Source organism: Lactuca sativa, chromosome 4 (genome assembly GCF_002870075.4).
Source record: "Lactuca sativa cultivar Salinas chromosome 4, Lsat_Salinas_v11, whole genome shotgun sequence".
NCBI classification, from domain to species: domain Eukaryota; kingdom Viridiplantae; phylum Streptophyta; class Magnoliopsida; order Asterales; family Asteraceae; genus Lactuca; species Lactuca sativa.
The window spans coordinates 92,728,626-92,744,230 of NC_056626.2; the positions used below are offsets into that span (position 1 = coordinate 92,728,626).

Here is a 15,605-nt window from a genome sequence, read left to right on the forward strand (position 1 = left end):
ATGGAGCGCGTTTAGTTAACCGATACATTAATATGAGATAATAAATGAAATCGAGAGTGCCAAGCATATTTGTATGGTTATTCACATCTTGTTTGTGATCCTCGGTATCCCAATCACAAATAGTAAAGCATAATCTGAGATTAAACATGCCATTGATAGATTTAATGAATCTCAAAAGATCTAGGAATTTCATAATTCGAAATTGGTAAATTGATTCTACCTACCTTCAACAATTCGCAATAAGATTACTACATCTCTCTTCTTAGTTGTGAATTGTTTTCTGAATCCCAAACTATTCGATTAGGGGTCAGTACACAAAGATTTAAGGTCATTTCTTCAAATTGCTCTCCATTTCTAAGTTCATAGCCTTCGCCGTAGCTTCATTGATGTTACCTACCAAATAAAAAGCCTGTTCAGGAAGACCATCTAATTCTCCGGAAAGGATTAATTGAAAGCCTCTAATTGTTTCTGCTAAACCAACATATTTTCCCGGAGAACTCGTAAATACTTCTACTACAAAAAAAGGTTGTGATAAGAAACGCTCAATTTTTCGCGCTCTTGCTACGGTTAAACGATCCTCTTCGGATAATTCGTCCAATCCAAGAATAGCTATAATATATTGAAGTTCTTTGTAACGTTGTAAAGTTTGCTTAACCTCTTGTGCAGTGTCATAATGTTCTTCACCAACGATCCAGGGTTGTAGCATAGTTGACGTTGAATCTAAAGGATCTACTGCTGGATAGATACCTTTGGCGGCTAATCCCCTTGATAGTACGGTAGTAGCATTTAAATGTTCAAATGTCGTAGCAGGAGCAGGGTTAGTCAAATCATCTGCAGGTACATAAACAGCTTGAATAGAAGTTTTGGACCCTTCTTTGGTAGAAGTAATTCTTTCTTGTAAAGAACCCATTTCGATACTAAGGGTAGGTTGATAACCCACAGCGGAAGGCATTCTACTCAACAAGGCGGATACTTCAGATCCTGCTTGGACAAAACGGAAGATATTTTCAATAAATAAAAGTACATCTTGTTCATTAACATCTCGGAAATATTCCGCCATAGTTAGGGCAGTCAAACCAACTCTCATACGAGCTCCCGGCGGTTCATTCATCTAACCGTAAACTAGAGCTACTTTTGATTCTGGAATATGTTTTTTCATTAATTACTCCAGATTCTTTCATTTCCATGTAAAGATCATTTCCTTCACGAGTCCGTTCACCGACTCCGCCAAATACAGATACGCCTCAGTGAGCTTTGGCAATATTGTTAATCAATTCCATAATGAGTACTGTTTTACCCACGCCAGCTAGTGGCCTTCCCCGAGACTGTTCAGGAACATCTTGATGTGGGTATACCTGAAATTTTTTGGATCCTAGCCTTAAATAATTATTATGGGTTAAAATATTAAGGATTATTTTCATCTAACTAAAACTATCCTTTTCTCTATATATGTCTACTCCTAATGATCCTTCTACTCTGTCATCCAACCCACCACTTGGGTTTCTCCCTACTCTCCAGCATGTCCAAGGTGACCTTTGATGAAACCAACTACAATGATTTGATGCGTAATATCAAGATGGCTCTTCGTTTCAAGGGCAAAGAGTTTGTCCTTGAATAAAATCTTGTTGAAATCGATGAAGCCATTGCTACTCTTAAACAACTAGCCTCTTACAAGAAACACTACGAGGATGCAACAAAAGTTTCTTGCATCATGGTCGCTACAATGATCCCCAAATTGCAGAGGTTCTATGAGGAATATTGGCAGTATGAGATGAACAATGCCCTATGGAAAAATACCACAAGAGAGCCCGTCAAGAGAAATATGAAGTATTCAAAGCTCTCATGGCTTGCAAGATGAAAGCGGGAGAGTATGTGTGCAACCATGTGTATAGAATGCAAAGGTACATGGAACGCCTTGTTAGGCTTAATTTGTAGTTCGACGAGGATTTGGCCATTGACATGGTCTTGAACTTCTTTCCAATTTGTTATGATCAATTAATTTTGGCCTATCATATGAACAACACAGAAACCACATTGGCCCAACTCCACAACTCGCTACAGACAGTTGAGTCGAGAATGAAAGGAAAGAATCAAGTCCCTACTACTACTTCTAGTGCTCCCCTTATCTCCATTGGGCAAAGCAAAGGGAAGAATATAAAGGTTGATCCCGAAGCTAACATGAAGAACAAGAACCATGCAGGGTCATCTAGAAATGACCCATATGCAAGGCCCCACTCAGATATTCCAACTGTTAGTAATCCCAAAGTGGCCACTTGTTACTATTGCAATGGCAAAGGCCACTGGAAGAGGAGCTGCCCCAAGTACTTGAAAGACATCAAGGATGGAAAAGTGAAGCCATCATCAATAGGTTTACACAGTATTCAAACTAATAAATCACCATCTACTCGTTCTTAGGTCCTTGATACAGGATGTGGTTTTCACATTTGTTCTGAATTGCAGGGGCTAAAAGAAAGTGAAGATGTGGAGCATGGGAGGATGCATATGATCATGGGAAATAGTTGATCTTATCCTGGTACCAAGATTGGGACTTATCATCTTTTGCTTGGTAGTGAAGTTATTTTAGATTTGATAGATTGTTGTATTCGTCAGAAATGACACGAAACATTATTTCATTTCATGCATTGTTTAAACAAGGTTTTTGTTACTCGTTTAATGATTTGACTGATTCAATTTTGGTTTATAAAAATTGTATTTTTATATTTGAAGCCTTGCCTTGTAATGGTGTGTATGAAACGGTGATTTGTGTTGATAGCTTAGGCAATAGTGTATTTCACATTGATTTGTCTAATGGTTTAAACAAGGCATGCTTGTGGCATTGTATTCTTGGGCACATTGACAAGAAACGCATCACCGAACTCCGAAAGGATGGAGTGTTGGAATCGTTTGACCTAGGGCCAAATGATGAATGTGAATCTTTTCTTTAGGGCAAGATGAAAAATCACCTTTCACTGGTTCTTGTGAAAGAGGTGAAGGTTTGTTGGACCTCATACACACAGATGTCCGTGGACCCTTCAGATCTAACACAAGAGTTTCTAATTGGTTTTATGTAACATTTATGGATGATTATAGTAGATATGGTTACATCTACTTGATCAAAAATAAATCAGAAACCTTTGAAAAGTTCAAAGAGTTTAAACATGAAGTTGAGAATCAATTAGGCATGAATATAAAGATGCTCTGATTTGATAGAGGGGGAGAGTATGTTAGTATCGAGTTCCATAACTTCCTCAAGGAATGTGGAATAGTTTCACAATTGACTCCGCCCATATCCTCAATCTTGTCCCAACTAAAAAGGTTGTCGAAACACCTCACGAGACGTGGATAGGTAAAGTTACCTCATTAGCACATATTAAAGTCTGGGGTTGTGAAGCTTTCATTACGTAAGAGACTCATGACAAGCTAAAATCTAGAAGTGAGAAGTGTATTTTCAATGGCTACCTAGATAAGTCTAATGGACATTAGTTCTACAGGCCTAGTGAAAACGTGGTCTTTGTAGCTCGAAGAGGAGTCTTTCGCAACAGAGAGCTTATATGTAAAGAGGATAGTAGGACCACAATTGAACTTGAAAAGATTCAAGAGTGAACCAATGAAGGACCTTAGAAGACACTAGCACTCAACCTGTGGAATAAATTCTAGTTGAGCCAGTTAACAATTCATTACCTCTTCATCGTTCTAGTAGAGTTAGCATGCCACCTAAGTTCTATGGTTTCCATATAACTACAGATGGTGATACATTTATTAGTGATCATACACTAGAAAATTTGGAAGAAATAACCAACTACAACGAAGCAACGACCGACCCGCATGCTTCAAAATGGAAAAAGGCAATGGATAGCGAGATAAAGTCCATGTGTGACAACCAAGTTTGGAATTTGGTCGATCAAGAACCTGGTCGAAAGAGAGTTGGTTGTAAATGTATCTTCAAGAAGAAGACCGAGATGGATGGAAATGTGTACACATTCTAGGTACGACTAGTTGCAAAGTGCTTTACTCAAACCCTAGGGATTGACTATGATGAGACCTTCTCACCAGTGGCCAAAATAAAATATTTTAGGATAATGCTTGCCATAGATGCTTTCCATGATTATGAAATTTGGAAAATGGATGTCAAAACTGGTTTCCTTAATGGGAAGTTGGTTGGAGATGTTTATATGAGTCAACCAGAGGGTTTTGTTGATGCAAAGTTTCCCAATGGAGTGTTTATGCTTGAGAAATCCATCTATGGATTGAAACAAGCATTGCCCAGCTGGAATCTTTGCTTCCATGAAAGGGTAACGTGGTTTGATTTTTCTAGAATTAAGGATGAGTCATGTGTCTTTGTCAAAGCTAGAGAGAGTATAGTAAATTTTCTAGTATTGTATGTTGATGACATACTAATCATGGGAAACGACATTCCAACTTTGGAAGAAGTGAAATATTGGCTTGGAAAGTGTTTCGTTATGAAGGATCTAGGAGAGACAACCTATATTCTGGGGATAATAATTTTGAGAGATAGAAAGAGAAGACTAATTGGACTTAGTAAAAATACAAACATAGACAAGGTACTAAAACAATTTAGTATGGAAAATTCCATGAAAGGAGAGCTACCTATTCAAAGCAATGACAAAACTGAGTAAGACTCAAAGCCCAAGTATGAGTGAAGAGATAGTTGATATGAGTCGAGTCCCTTATGGTTCAACTATATGATCGATCATGTACGCTATGACATGTACTCGCCCTGATGTGTCCTTTGCTTTTAGCATGGTCAGCCGCTATCAAGGAAATCCTGGCAGAGCTCATTGGACAACAGTAAAGAACATTCTCAAGTATCTGCGAAGAATAAAGGATATGATTCAAGTCTTTAGAAGCAATGATACGTTGAGAATGAATGGCTATAGTGAAACCAGCTTTCAGATAGACAGTGACAACTTCCATTCTCAATCGGGCTGAGTGTTTCAATTAAATGGTGGAACAGTTACTTGGAAAAGTTCCAAGCAAGACACAGTGGATGATTCTACCTGCGAATCAAAGTACATAGCGGCAAGTGAAGCATCAAAGGAAGAAGCTTGGTTGAGGAACTTCATCGGAGATCTTGGAGTAGTTCCAACCATTCAAGAACCAATGGAACTTTTATGTGATAGTGAAGTTGTTGTTGCTTTGACTAAAGAATTAAGAGACCATGGCAAATCAAGACATATCGATAGAAAATATCATTATATCAGACATAGAGTAGAAGAAGGCCACCTCATTGTGAAGAGGGTATCATCAGAAGAGAATCCTGTAGATCCTTTGACGAAGGCTCTAAATAGGGTTAAGCACAATCAACATGCTAGGAGCATTGGATTGATGATATTAGTTTTCGTAATTAAATGATTAGTTTGAAACTTGTAATAAAATAAATGTAATTGATTTTTGGTGATTAATTAATAGAAATTATTTTTGAGTTTGTTTACTGCCTTTGTCAATTATTTATTCTTGTGTTTCATTTTGCACGTTTTTACTTCCAAAATAATTTAATTATTCAAATTCCATAGTCGTTCATACTTTGGGAAGTTAATTAAGACTGTCATGAATTGGATTTTAGATTGTCTAAGGGAGGTAGACATAGTAATTGTATAGCTACAACATTCATGAGTACTTAAAAATGGAGATTTAAGTATTCGATAAACTCACACTCAGGGAATTACTTCATGGATTATATTAGTAATTCTGAGACTATAATATCTTATATTCTTGAAATAGAGATATATGAGTTGTAATTTATAAGTCGGTTGTGCATTGGTATTGTGAAACTGCATCAGTAACATGATGTTATTAAACACAATGTCATGTATGATTTGGTGAGTAAAGGGTACAAGCATATAAGTCAAAGTTTATTCGTTCCTTTTTCCCTAATAGGAAAAGCGATATCTTTAGGCCTCTTGGTGATTTGGTGTTTACTTATAGTGTTGGGCCCAACCAGGACTCAATTGATGTGTTTAATTTGAAGTCTTATGTCGTCATTAAAAATCAGAAATCGGGAGACAAAACTTGGACAATGAGATTGATTCTAATCCATATCTCTTTTCTATATGATATATAGCATAACGGAGGAATATTGGATGACTTATCTAAGGACCAATGTCTATTTAGATCAGAGTTTGACAATTGCTTAAGAAAGAAGACTTTGTTGTTTAATTTGGAAGTTGTAATTTAGATATAGACGTATCCAAGTGGGAGATTGTTGGATTAAGTGTCTAAGCCATTAACTAAATTATTATAAACATAAGTTATTAGCAAAGTCCTTTTGGGTTCCCTCAAATCTAGTAAGAGACTAGAATGCTATTTGGAGAGAGAGAGAGAGAGAGAGAGAGAGAGAGAGTAATTTATTAATTTATTATATAATCAAAAAATTAATTAGAAATCAAAATAAATAATTTATTAATATATTTTGAGAAAAATATATTAATTCAAAATTATATTGTTTAATTATAAATTAATCAGAAATTAGTTGGAATTAATTTTGGGATTAACTGAAATAATTAAAAGTAGAAGGACTAAAGGTGACAATGTTCAAAAGATTGAGAATTGAACAATTCTAGAGCCTCTCAAGAGGGTTGGACAAATTCTATATTGGTTCTAGAATTTTTTTCATGGGCTCCAAGGAAACTTGGATGCCTTAGGGGGAAAGCAAAAGAGATAAGACTTATCGAAGAAAACATGCCATATCCAAGCCCCTCTAGTCACCTATATAAACCCTCTTTGGGGTTCGTATTTTCGGCACACTCATTCACCAAATGAATTCCGGAAAATTCCCTCCTCTCCCCTCTCTGTTCTATAAGCCTCCAACTGCTAGGGTTTGGGTATGAGTCATCAGAGGCACAAGATTTCTGGTGCTGGCTTTCTGAAGTTCTACAAAGAAGGATTTCTAATTTATTTACAATAAGAAACTAAACGGTATGTTTTCTATTATCCATTCTCCTAAATCAAAAATAGCAATGTACTTTAGGGTTCTTGAATTCAAATTGTTCTTTGCAAATCATAGTGACATAGATCCTTTAGGGTGTACGCGAACTTAGGGTTTTGTGTTTTCAGCCAAAAATATGATTTTTTTGTTATCTATAAACCCATCAGGAGCAACACTGATGGTACAATTCTTTCATTGCTCTTGTAAAATACTCATCTGCAACCTTACAAAGACATTGCATGATGTCGGTGTTTCCTATTGTTCTCTCCTCATGAAAGTGATATCCTCTTTTGACCAATGACCCCAAATCATTATTGTCGAACATATTTTCAACTAACTTGACAATATTGTCCTCTTTCCCCATGTGTCTAAAGAGTTCAATATACACGATTTTATAAGGGCTTCATGATCCAAGAACTATTTTCTTGTCTATATGATTTAGTGGTGATCACTTGTATGCAACACTCCAAAATGAGATTGAAATAATTCAAATCTTACATGCTTTAACCTTGGAGTGACCCGCCGTTGATAAAAAAACAAAACTTCCTAAATTAGAACATATAAATAATACCAAAAACAAACCTCAAAAGCAAAGCAATGATAACCATCTTACATATAACCATTGCGAAATATATAACAAACCATATTCGTTATAAGGTTCTCTTATAAGTTAAATACCAATGTCTTAATAAGGTTCTCTTTTAAGTTAAATACCAATGTCTTAATAATTCCAACATGGAATGCATTTTTAAAGTAAAAAGGGTTAGACGAAACACACTAGCTGGACATGATAATGCTTAATAAAACCATCAAAAATACATATTAGAAAGCACATTTGAAACAATAATTAATGATTATACAAATACATTAGACATATGTAAACTTCAATGCTTAATCATTATTCGGTTTACACCAATACCCAATACCAAATTTAATAGCCACATGTGGAGATACTCATAACTAATCACTTGACTAAAGTATAACCAAATCTGCTTATATGTCACTTTTATATCCCTATAACCTTTTCTCATATGGTATCATAATATACGAGAAAGTATTTCTAGAGTGTGGCTAACAATGTCACACCCCCAAACCAGAATGGCGGAAACATTCGGGGGTGGATGACTTCACGTAATATCACAACAATTGAATATTGTAAAGAAAGTAACACAACCATCATATATATAATGAAAACGTATATTGTTGCGTTATACATACTAGCAAAAGAATATTACAATATGATGATAAATGTTCAATAATAAAAACATCCTTAGTGTTCCTCCTCCAAAAGCTGGTAGTTACCTGTATTACTGATTCCCTGAGAAATACAAGTGGTTTTTGAAAAAGTGTCAACAATTAAGTTAGTGAGTTCATAAGTGTTTTGCATTGAAAAGTATGTCCTTTTTGGTAGTAAATCGATGAACGAGGTTTTCAGAAAATCCAATATTTTCTATAAATGGTTTGAAAAGTTTCCAGAGTTTGTGTGTGTTAGTATGTTCCATACTTGAATAATAATGATAACTTTGTGCCAAAATGATGTAGAAAACTGAATGCATATATGAATCTCGTAAACCAAACTTGTTTTTATACTTTTATGTGTGTTTTATAACCATACTATCGACACTGACGGCCTGTAACAACATTCTTCAGGTGTTGTAGTGTTATGACATTTGTCACCCCAGACCTGCCGGTCTAACTATAGCTAATAGTTTAGGTGCGGGGTTGTCAATCCCGTATAGATCTATACACAAGTATCACGCTCTCCCTCCAAGAGATTATGGTATATAATACAGGACCTGAAATGCATACATACGAGTACGTTGAAGTTTGAATGTCTCACATTACTTGGTATAAACAGATTTACGATAATAAAGACTTTACTTCCTTTGAAAGTATTTCATTTGTCAAGATGTATATGTAAAATGTATGAATAACTTGATAACTATACTCATTATAGTTTCTCAAAAAGTATGTTTCCATTTTGTAAGAATAACTTGGTGATATAATAGCCCTTTAAACATAAAGATATTTGTATCAAAACCCTATAAGATAGATACTATAATTATGTTTATAAAACGATACTTTGACATGTAATGTACTTGTATTCCCCCCCCCCCTAAAACGTGAAAAGATTTGAAAAGTAGGGGTATGAACTCACTCGTTAAGTTTGAAGAGAGAGGCTAGAGTTGAGCAGAGTTTCGATCGCGGAAAGTTGCGTCTTCGGGCTCTCGGGAATCTCTGCAGCGTAGATCTTTCGTCGGGGGCTCGGGTGCGGAAATCGAGGTCGTCGGGACAGCTTCTGGTGCTTGGAAGTGTGTGGGAGTAAATGGAGTTTTGAGAAAGTGTGCCTAAACTCGTAGCTGATGCCATCTATTTATAGTGCTGGAGGGGTGAGTACGCGGGGCGTAATTCTGGAGTACGTGGGGCGTACTCATGTACGCAGCGCGTACCTCGTTATGCTGGGCGTAAGAATGCGTCATGGCTTACGACTCCGGGCTAGATAAGCGTAGAGGGGGCAGCCGATGGGACTCGACTCTGGGTCTAGTACGCGGGGCGTACTCCTAGAGAACGCGGGGCGTAATCCGGTCTGTCCTCTTCTAAATTCCGTAACTTTCGCGTATGAGCTCCGTTTTTCGTGTTCTTTATATCCATGCGTAGGTGAGATTATGCTCTACAACTTTCATTTAGACTCCGTCGGCTAGTTTTGACTTCATCTTTAATGATATAATTTTAATAGGCCGGGCCTCCTAAAGTTCGTTAAAAATTCATAGGTTCTTTATTCGACGTCGGTTTTCGTTTGTCTTTTTATCAATTTGCTCCTATTGTGGAGCTCTCCAACTCTCATTTAGGTTGCGTTAGCTAATTAACACTCGATCTTCAATTCGAGTTTTTAGCCCTCTACTACTATTACGAAACTTTCAAAATTCGTAACTTCTTCATACGAGGTCCAATTTGGGCGATCTTTTTATGCACGCTCATCTTTCAACGAGATCTACGACTTTTGTTTAGATACTTAAGGCTAAAATGCATATTATTGAGATTTTACTTTTTACGTCAAATAATGTTTTAACGGCGTGTCGTAAATATACGAGTGGTTATAATTTCTTCAATATAACCCGGTTTTGAGCGTTCTTTATGTTTTTGGAAACCTTGACACGTTATCTAATCTTTGATCCATCCCAACTTAGATATTTGAACACTTTATTTTCAAGGTTAATTTAGTTGTATTTGACTTTTGAGCGTTACAATGCTTTTGGAAAATATAGGGTTGTCACAAACAATATTCCACACGTCCTTCTTTTACAACGTATTGAATTACATATCTTAATTATACAATCTTAACTTTAAATGAATCAATACATTATGAATAGAAAAAATGGTTTCTTGGTTTGGTTTCTATGTGTTGCATGGAACATTTTTACGTAGGGTATCTTGCATGTGGGCTTGTTCATGTTCATGGATAGGATTGCTTGGCTACAAGTATTAGGTTGGATGATGAGAAGTTGAATATGTCAAAGTGTGAAGTCGAGGGACCACAAGTTGCAACTTTCAGAAGATAAAGGATTGAGGCTCGCTTCTTGAAAACTTACCAGAATACACAAATCTTTATCTAGCATGTATCTTGACTTGACCTATATAATGTGTCTAGTGGCCAGAAGTGAGGGCATAACATTGTAACATCCATAAAAATCATGCCATTTTAAAAAATTTTAAATCATTTAAAACCAATAATTATTACAATTTGTTTTCAAAATGGTTTCATATCAGAGTATCCCATAATCAAATCATAAAAATATAAGGAGGTGCACGATCACAACTTCGCCTTTCCGCGATCATCGGAAGTACCTGAAACATAATCAACAACTATAAGCCCTAAACATAGTGAGTTCCCCCAAAATACCAACGCCATAAAAATATAAACATATCATAACAAACAACATGCATAATGAGCCATCAACCTGACTGGACCACCTTGCAGGGCCATCAGTCTATCTGGACTGCTCGTCGGGCCTTCGGCTTAACTAGTACGCCCTAACCGGGTCTGCAGTCTATCTGTCCGCCCTGGGTATGTTCGCGCAAGCACAAAGCTTGACCGCCTTAACCCAACCCCCAATCAAACAATCACGTGCACATAAATATCACACGCTAGCTAGCATGTATAGATAGTCATACAAATCTAACAGATCATTAACATAACATCATCCTATATACCAAGATATCGACCTAACTGGTCACTAACATAGCATCATCCTATATACCAGGATGCCGACCTAGCAGGTTAACTAAGCATATCATCATGCAATAAGCAGGATAACAATCCAAAAGAAGGGTCGGCATTGGTGCCTTCGACACTGTTAGTATAGTGAGGACAACTCACCTCACAAATAGCTCGGGATGATAATGTTAAACTCCCCAAATATAGCTCCAAACTCAAACGCCTACATACATGAATGATCCACTTGCATAAATTTCCAAATTACTAATATACCCCCAGAAGTCAAACTGGTCAACCCTTGGTCAAAGTCAAAGTCAACAGTCCATGTTGACCCAACTCGTCGAGTATAGCTCACTGACTCGTCGAGTTCCTTCAGAACTCAAGAAACTGTGAAAACCCTAGTTGAGTCATCGAGTTTCCAGACAACTCGTCGAGTCCATGCAGTGTCTAGCATGTCGGGAAAACCCTAACCAACTCGTCGAGTTACCTCTCTAACTTGTCGAGTTCATACATAATCCAGAAAGCGGGAAAACTCTAATTCAACTCATCGAGTTGACTATGCAACTTGTCGAGTTCCTTCAGTCCATTTCTCATTCAGATGCTTTTAAGTGAAACCAAAGCTCCAAATTGTAGATCTAGGCTCCTAGGGTGTTGTTATCACGGAAAGTTGCTAAATTTATCTGCATGCAAGGCTCCATGAAGCTAAAACACTCGAAACTAGCCTTAGAAGAAGGTTTTGGACATGGAGGAGGGCCAAAGCTTCATAAATCTTGAGGCATTATGTCCATAAGGGCCTAGAGGAGTCCAGGTCTGAAACTATGACCTTGTGACAAACTCAAATCCGAAAGTGACTCCATTTTGCACCAAAATGCCCATATTCTCACATAAGAAGCGATCTAACAAATGGAAGGCCAATGTATAGACATTTTACCTTCAAATGCAAGCCAAGACGATGTAGATATTGGATCTAGAAGCTTCTTCTCGTTCCAAGCTTCTTAATATTCAAGCTTCTTCAACAAATGCACCAAAAACACACTTTTAGCCTCTCACACACTCAAGAATAGGGTTTAGATCGATTGGGGTTGCTTCTAGGCATCAAAAAGTGGTAAAGAGGCTGGAGGAAAGGACTTAAGGTCCTTTAAATAGGGTGCAAACCCTAAAAATTAGGGTTTTCATGCACAACCTCTACTTGTCAAGTCGGGTCCTCCAACTCGTCGAGTAGAAGTCATAAACCACGCGGGCTGAGTAGGTTCAACACGACGAGTTAGGGCCTCCAACTCGTCGAGTTCCCTCAATAAAATGAATACAAAGCTTTGAAAAATTATACCTGGGAGTCGGGATGTTACAAACATACACTCTCTCAACATTCTGATGTATTCTCTAGTGGCGGATCCAACTTAGAAGTCGAGTAGGGTATATAGTTGACCGTTGAACGTTGTCGTTGGTCGTGGACCGTTGACCTTCGTCTTCCGTCCTTCGACTTTTTAAAAATCATTCCATTTGTCTGTTAATATAAATAAAAATATATTATTCATTGATATATAAAACTCAACAATGGACAACAGGAACATATCGGGTTCAAAGGCTACACAAAATTAAAAAAAACTAATCAAAACTGGAGTGAACAATACATTACACATTAATACACTCACACCACTTCCAACAATTGATTTCCAATTCAACCACAAAATACTACATATGATTTCCACAACAAAAATCTTATAGGCTACAACCGATGATTTCCTGATGAAGATGCTTCATTTGTTGATGGTTTTCTTTTTTAAAAATCGTTTCATTTTTCAGAATGTTCCGTATGTGAGTCAACTTGTCCTCACATAACTATTTATCGTGTATATTAATCTGTTTATATCTAATATATTATCATAAAATAATCAAAGAATTAAGAATTTGAACAATCCGAAAGAACATATTATTCAATTTAAAAACAATCCAAAAGAACCAATTATAATTTTTTTTCTTTCTATATGAACACCCAAGAAAAAAAACTTCAGAATTTCTAAAAATTCCAACAAATCAACACATTTAACAACAATCTAACATACACGATTTTCAAGAACCAACATATTTAACCAAACAAAAAAAAGGTACGAGTGTAGTGTACGACAGATTCACTAATCCCCGAAGCAGTTTTTCTTGACTGGACGATTGTTTAACACTTTCGACAACTTCTTCTTAAACAATGGGAAATTGAGCTATGGATGTTCTTGCTTCTTGGATATGTTGGGGGAGTTTAGAAGAGAGAGAGAGAGAGAGAGAGAGAGAGAGAGAGAGAGAGAGAGAAGCAACAGTTACTAAAATATTTAAACAAAAGTTAAGGCCTCAAGGGGGTGGTCAATTCTTAAGGGGGACTACCTCTTTAGAAAGAAAAAATATTTTATATATTACAGGTGGGGCCCACTTCCAGGTGGGGCCATACACCCCACTAAGCAAAGCTTAGCTCCGCCACTGGTATTCTCTATGGTTCATTCATCTGTGGTCTTACGGTTTATTGAAAGTAAACCTATATAGGTGCTTGACTGAAATCATTAGGTTATGAGTTATTGTTGTACTCCGATCTTTTTAGATGCGTGTTATAGTTTATTATTTCTTTTGTGTTTCTCAAATTCAAAATTATTTTATAAACTTTATATAATTTTGTTAGTTGAATGAAAGCATATGTTTAAGTTGGTATTAGGGCCTCTAATGGTTATGGTTGTGTTTATTTTCAAGGTTTTCAAACATTTTTTGGTTTTAAAAGTCCTAAATTTTTGTTACTGTTGACCAAATCTGAGTTCGGTCTTCTGGTTGATTCAAATCTTTGTCGATGTTGTAGCACCCTGTAAATAGTGATAAAAAATTCCATTTTTAAAATCATCAATACCATAAATCAAGTGTCTCAAAACCATCATATACAAATGTACCAAAAATATTATAGTAAAAGGATCATCGATGCAAAAATCATAAGGGGATGTTGTGCGATCATATCGGGCCCTTCCATTTCAAACTGGAAGTACCTAAAAATGTTAAACCACAAAACTGTAAGCACAAAGCTTAGTGAGTTCCCTAAAATACCACATATCATACATACATCGCCATAAGCTACCCCCATAGTCTTACATACAAGTGTCGTGGGCTACCCCCATGGCTTTCATACCATTGCCATGGGCTGCTACATAGTATTGCCTTGAAGTGCCTTGGCTACCCCATGGTCTTTCATACAAATTCCACGAGCTACCCTCAGGGTATTCCATGCAAGTATCACAAACACAACTAGCATCCTACATAACACATTTTAGTGGGCTAGCATTGGTACCTTCAACCCATGAGTACAGTGAGAAGATTTACCTTCCAGACGATAAACAGGCGCTTCTTTTCTCACTGCCAAAATACAAATGCTATACACCCCCTAGACAGTCACACAAGGTAACCCTTAGTCCACCTTCTAAAACTAGGACTCTGACCAAAAGTCAACTCAAGTAAAAAAGTCAATGGTCAAAGTTGACTTCGGCCGGTTGGCATGTTGTGGCCACCCATGGCCATGTCGTGGCCCACAAATGACATAATATTCGATCCACTCTAAGTTTCCACGTCGTGGCAATCAGAATGACATGTCGTGGGCACTGGATTCTTAAAAACTTGATGTGTTAAGCTGTTTCCTTCGATTCCAAGAGCTCCAAATATCAGATCTGATCCTTCTTATGGTCTAGGTGGATAAAGTTTCCAACTTTATCCCTTAAGACCCTCCAAGAGGTCAAGATCTCAAACCCTAGGTCAAATAAGGCAAAAATATGACATAGACTTAACCATTAAGCACTTAATCTCTAAAGTTCTTAGTCCATCAATTCCAGAATAGTTTCTAACACCAAAACTAACATAAAAGTTGGTGCTTTCTAGACATGTATGTCCAATTCATGTCTTGAATTCTATTAGGTCAAATAAGGTTTATGACCAAAAATTTCATGCATGGCTCAAAAACACACATACTTCAGATCCAAACCATCAACCACTCCTAAATTCCCATGGATTCATAAAGTTGCAAACTTCATGGGATCTCACCATCCCAACTAAAAAGAAAAAGAAAAGTAGGGGAAAAAACTAAAGATCTAGGAACCTAACAACATAAAGGTTGAGTCTTAGACACTTATAGAGATTCATAAGTGTGCTAGAATGAGAAATGGAAACTTGCTTACTGGATCTTAGCTAACTTCTTCTTCCTTCTTCCTTCAAGTTCTTTCAAAACCACCAAAATAAGCTTCAACAATGGAGGAAAGTAAATATGGTTTCTTTTGAGCTTAGGAAGGTGATGGAGGCTGAGGATGAGCAAACCCTATCCTTCTCACTCCTTTAAATAAGGTGCAAAACTCAGAAAATTAGGGTTTAAGTCACTAGCGGTGGCCACTCCGTGTCCCATAAGTTGCCATGCCGTGGTGGGTTAAAAGAAAT

General features: G+C 36.9%; 1 pseudogene; it reads right to left on the reverse strand.

Moving 5' to 3' along the window:
- Positions 1-287: 287 nt before the first annotated feature.
- On the reverse strand, positions 288-1,301 carry LOC122197325 (ATP synthase subunit beta, chloroplastic-like; annotated as a pseudogene).
- Between the last annotated feature and the right edge of the window lie 14,304 nt (positions 1,302-15,605).